Source organism: Centruroides sculpturatus, unplaced genomic scaffold (assembly GCF_000671375.1).
Source record: "Centruroides sculpturatus isolate CEXI.00-Female unplaced genomic scaffold, Cexi_2.0 scaffold264, whole genome shotgun sequence".
Taxonomy (NCBI): Eukaryota; Metazoa; Arthropoda; class Arachnida; order Scorpiones; family Buthidae; genus Centruroides; species Centruroides sculpturatus.
Window position 1 is genome coordinate 507881 of NW_019384577.1, and position 6291 is coordinate 514171.

The 6291-nt window shown below is 27.9% G+C and overlaps 1 protein-coding gene across 1 annotated transcript in view; it reads right to left on the reverse strand.

Moving 5' to 3' along the window:
- The window catches only part of LOC111624378 (protein retinal degeneration B-like), a 90488-nt gene extending 85744 nt beyond the window's left edge, over positions 1-4744 (reverse strand). The window contains exon 1 of the mRNA XM_023367200.1: positions 4506-4744. The gene's annotated coding sequence lies outside the window, so the exon portion shown is untranslated. The remainder of the gene's footprint in view (positions 1-4505) is intronic.
- Between the last annotated feature and the right edge of the window lie 1547 nt (positions 4745-6291).

Below are 6291 nucleotides of genomic sequence, written 5' to 3' on the forward strand. Positions count from 1 at the left end.
GACAGCTAAATAAAATTATAAAATAAAATTTTAAACTCTAATCAAGATTCAGACAGAAAATTATTACAGAAAAACCTCGATTTAACATTCTGTATTTTAAATTCATTCCTGTATTTAATATTTATAAAATTAGATATTTTCTGCATAATGCTATCATTTTCATAAATATGTAAATGGAGGAAGAATTAGATTTGTGAGATGATTTATAAATAAATTATTTCGTTCGATTTATTATTGTTCACGCTAACCCCTATTTAATGCATACCCGTATTTAACGCTTTGTAGATGTTTAAATAATAGCACTACGTATAAATCTCACTCAAGAGAATTAATGCTTACCCGCATTTACAGCTTTGAATATGCTAAATAGGGGAAATGTCATATAAATATCGCTCAAGAGAATTTTCTTGGTTTAGCAATGCGTTAAAAGTATCAAAGGTTAAATTTAGTGATAAAATTTTCAAATTTAGAAGTCTCTTAGATGAATTTCGATAAGGAAATTTTAAAAATTACGAATTAAATTGAAGATAAAGTAAGAAAAAATTTCAGAAAAATAACTTGAAAGTTGTTTGCTGAAGCCATGAAGATAGGAAGTATCACATAGATAATTGTACAAAAAAAATAAGAAAAATTAAATAATTTCTACGGTAATTTATATGAAAATAATCGAAATTATCTCCTGAACAAAATAAAATGATTAGGAGATGCCGAATTTAATTATTTCTATATTGAATAACGAGATAATCAACGAACAAAGTGCTATATCATACTCATCAATAAGATGATGAATATACGAATTTATCTCGTTAAAACAAAAACAAAAATTAATTAAAAACGAGAAAATTGAAACATTTTACACGATTTTGAGGTAATATTTTTAAATTTTCAACAGATTTTTATATTATTTTTGTGATAAAATCTATCCTTTTCCTCCTCATCTTTACACATGAAAATGTGTTTAAATTTAAAAAGTAATCGAACTAAAAATCTTACAGATACATTAATTTACTTAATAATTAAATTTATATAGTTTATAAATTTATTATTTATATATTAAATTAAGATAAAAACAGTTTTCTACAAATAATGAATTCGTGATGATGAATTCTCCCTTAATTAAGTACACTCGACATGCAAAGAAAACAGCTTTAAGAGGGCAAGTGCTCTCTCTCTCTCTCTCTCTCTTTTGCTTAATCTGTTAATAATTATTCATTAATAATTAAAAATATTAGATACTAAGTTGTAAAATAAATTTAAAAGTGCTTTAAATTTAATATAAGTAACCACAACAGTAGAAATCAGTCACTAATTTAAAATTAATTAGAAAAATAAAGGCTGATCAAAGGTCAGTTATAACCATTGTAAATCACATTACATATAGTTTATACTTACATAAGTTGTTTAATATACAATTTACAAAGCTTTAACTACACTTTCTAGTTACAAATCTATATCACTGTTTAAGTGCTGTTAACTCGCTTTTGGGCCACCCTTTTTATTTTAATATTAGTCTAATGCTTAGTTATAAGTCCCCGCTTCACAATTGTACTGATTAGTATGGATGTAGAGCAATTAAACTTACAATTCATTCTCTTCTAACCATATTTTTAATATGTTATGCTCAAAAAACATGAATAATTTTGTAATTAATCAACTTATTAATATAAAATTACTTTTTCTGACGATCTAACGAATTAATTTTGTAGCATTAAATATTTTATAAATGTGATTTTAAGGAATTAACTCTTTATATTCAATTCTGTTCCTTTATCTTTCAACGAAAGTAAAGCGAATTTTTACTATTATTTTATATTATTCGGAAGTTTCATAGTTTGATAAATATAAAAACAAAATATTTTTTTCAAAATTAACAATTTTTATTAATAATAATTAGTATTTTTCATAGAAAATATTAATTAATCTCAAGGACTAACACAGCCTGTAAATACGTCTTTCCCGCATAGTTAAGAAGCTCTGCAGAGAAGCCAACATCGCACTTTCTCTTTCGGTTTTGTTATGTTAACAAGCTCTGTGCTGTTATTTTTGATTAATAATTTTTTAAAAATAGTTTTTTTTTAATGAAGAATACGTGCTTTTTATAAAAAAAATTAAAATTTAGAAAGCTTTAAAGATCGTAAAACGCGTTTTATATGTTTTATAATTAGTGGAAAGTACAAACATCTCTCTCAAATCTTTGTTATAATAAAAATATAAAAATTTCTGTAAAATTTAGTCATTTATATATCATTTGATCCGTTAATACATAAATAATAATATTTAAGCATTTAAACATTGACGAAGGCATCTTGAAAGTCATCCAATTATTGATTAATTGACGTTTTATCTCTTAGGTAGAACAATAAAAACCAAAAAAAAATCATTGAAATTATTTTTTAAAAATCCAAAATATATTAATTTTTTGAGAAAAATCACAGAAAAAATCGTTTAGAACTTCCAGCAAATGTATTAATTAATGAATAACCAATGGTTAACAAATAAACTCGCGTACTAAGTTAATTTACAGCTTAAAAAACAAAATTAAAATACAAAACTAAGTCAGATTAATCAAAAATACATTTAATTTAATATAATTTTAATTATTTTTATATTATTTATTAATTTTAAGTTATAAAAATGTATTTTTTTTCTTTAAAGAAAAGAATGCTTTAAGCATAAAACGTGGTAATTTAGTAAAGTTTAACTTAAAGTTTGCTCTTTAAAACAAGTTAAAATTAATTAAATTTTATATAAAATCATTTTAAAAAATCATGAAAATGTCAATTTTTTCCAAAGTGATAAGGATTTTAATTTTAATTTTATAAATTTAAGCACTGAATGTTGGATTTATGTGAAGGTATCGTGAGCATCTTTGGACAGATTTTTATACATTTGTAGTAAAAAAAACAGGCAATGTAAATAGTTTGAAAGATGCAGTTAGCTGATGAATAGTTAATGAATAGTTTGAGTAAGAGAATAACATAATAAAACAATGAATAATTTCAATGATAGAAAAATACAGTAAAAGCGTAATATAAAGAGTTTGAATAACAGATAAGTGATAAATGCTTGCTGAACAATTTGAATGATAAAGTAAAACAGTAAAATGAATAATTTGGTCCATAGAATAATACAGATAAAATAGTAAAATGAGTAATATGATACAGCTCTGGTGAATAGTTTGAATAGTAGATTGATACAGAAAAGCAGTAACAATAGCGAATAGTTTGTATAGAGATGAATTCCTAAAGAAAAGAGTGAATTGAAATGAAGAATAAATAGATAAATAGAAATAAAAGAAACGTTGGATGAAACAGAAGATGCTAACATTTGATATCTCCGACTTGTTTACTTAGTTTTTGTGTTTTTTCTTTATATTTGTACAAAAATTAACAGAAACTATTGAAAGAATTTCAAAAATTGTATTTTTTTTTCTATCGTACAAAATTTCTATCTTTTACTTTCTTGTTATTTTCATTTCAACACGTTTATTGGTCACTTGCAGCATCCAATAAGAAAACAGAAATTCTAAAATAATAAATTATACTACAACACAAAATTACAGTATAATTTATACAGAACTATGTACTGAAACAACAGTAAACGGTATAATTAATCTTTAGAAAGTCNGTCATGGGAATTTTATTCTTTGAATGGTTCATGTGTATATAATAGAACGTCCAAAACACTGGTTATAATTTTCGAATAAATAAAAATATTTAAAATTAATTTTGTTTTCTAGCATTTCCTTTGTCTTTCTGGAAGAATATATTTGGGTGCGGGCCTAGAAAAAAAATTATTAAGATGGCGCTAATGTATTGCAGCAGCTTTAAACATGATAGGGCCGGTCCCTAAACACTGGGAGTTCGGTCGTGGGTTTGGCCTCGCTCGGATGGGCTAGCCACGTGGTGTTTTCCGGGTTTTCTCCACGTCTGTACCACTTAAATAGGGGCAAGTTTCCCTTAAAAGACTTCCCGGAAGGCATTATTCCCGCGCGTACTAGCCAATTACTAATACTATCCACTGAATTTTTACCTTCCACCGGGCGATATAGCCGCTGTATCTGATGCCCAACTTGTTATAACCAATAACCAATTATACATGAAAGTCGAAAACTTTTCTCCAACCGCCATTTTATGAAAATGATTAATTTATTATTGATTTTTTTTGGCTCTAAGTACTCAATCTTTGTGAAATCTTTGAATTTCAAATTCATGTCCATAAAAGCGTCATCTATTGTCATAATAGAACTCTATTACAATTAATTAATAGTTACAATTAATAGAGAAATACGCATCATTTGTGTATGAAGGAGAGACCCATTATTAATTTAAGGGCTAGAGGTCATGTTTTTGACTTTGTTGAATTTCAATAAAATTAGCCTTTCAAATTGCCAGGTAAGAAAAATAAGAAAAAAGAAATCCCTTCACGATTTAAAAAATTTAAAAGTAACCGGGAAAGGGGGAAGAAAAAATTCAAAAATTCAAAATTCAAGAAAGGAGACTTACCATTCGATGAGAGCGTAACGAATCCAAAAACGTGATAAGAAAAGACGTTTAAATAATTGTTGGAAGAGGAAAAGAGCGCGTGTTGTGTGTATATGTGTGTATGTATGTATGTGTGTGTGTGTTGTCGAATGTCGTCTCTTTCTGGTGTTTCGGCGAGGCACGCGCACCAACCGATCCCCTTAAATATCAAAGGTGAAATTCTGGTTTAGATATTGACTGAAGTGATCAAACGATGGAAGCAAATAAAATAGGTGAAAGGTCATTTAACCCGCTTGCGTACCCCCTTCTTAACAACTATTTCTAATTATAAACTCCATCTTTTGACCCTTTGGATTACGTTTAGCCAATGAAATTCTTTGAATAAAATTCAAAAAGAAATTTGAATTTTTTTTGTATTTTTTAGTTTTTTTTGAAGGAATCGATTTAAAAAATAAATAAATAAATTTTTGAATATTTATATTTATTAATTAATAAAATAAATTTGATTATTATTTTTTTTAAATTTAAAATTAAAATTTAGTNACCAACAATAGGCAATATTTTCAAAGAGAGTGGGAAGAATGAAAATGTGGACTTAAGTTCTTCTGATTCTAGGCCCTTCAATTCCATATAGCAACTTTTCTCCTCTCCAAAATATGGATGAAATGATGCATTAGCAATTACAGTACAGTCGACCTCCTCCCTATAACACTGTTGATAATTCCGTTTTATATGAATTCCATATTGTACGAATCACTTAGATTTTACAAATATGTGTGCCGGGCTGTGAACGGCTCACGTATTTGTAAAATCTAAGTGACTCGTACAACATAGAATTCATATAAAACGGAATTATCAACAGTGTTATAGGGGGTTGTATTTAAAAAAAATGAAAAATTGTCATATGATACAAGAGCATTCAAACATTAAAAGTTTTCATATGTTGTAAGAGAATTTATATCATTTATTTTTTATCCATTTTACTCCGAGGCACTAAGAAGGCTTCTTGAATCATACCCACCATGGGTTCATCCACAATAGAGTGACTGGGTGGTGAGGTAAGGGACTCAACATATCTAGCATCAGGATCGTCGATAAGGAAGGTTCCTATTCCTATATAATTATTGTTATTTTCACAAATAGAAAATAAAAATTTTTAAGATTGCATTCTGCGTATTTATTTGTTTAAAAAACAATAGCTAAATGAGACCACTCTATCCCGGTCTCATAGTAACTCTCGATAGTCCTGTCTGAGAGACTGTTCATGAAAAATTTCTGATCGGCACTCGAATCCGTGTCCCTCAGAGAAACAGGCTGAGCTCTTAACTGCTTCAGCCCATCATTAACTTTTCAGTACTGAATACTTCAATTCGATAGCTTTCTTGTAAGCTATTAGTTTCGTAGTTGGCAGCGGCGTACCCAGGATCTAAACTACAGGGGGGAAATTCATTAGTTTCAGGGAGGTGGGGAGGGAGAGTGAGATTTCACGACACATGGCTCTAGTCTAGTCACAATATTCATTATTCAAACTGATCCTTCCTTGCCCCTCGCTGGTTGTGCCCTCTGTCCGCGACAGATAATTTGATATATGAATTGAAAGGAGTGTGACGTAAGAAATGACATAACATGTTACGTAAAGGGTAGGATGTTTTCATTTCTGCTTCGTAGGTAGAACGAGAACACGAGATTATAAGCAATTTCTAAGGAGATTTATGATTAAATTTGAATTTTAAATTAATTTTTATTTAAATAAGTATTATTTTAGCATAAATTCTACTATAAACGAATATAAATAAATACAAAATTA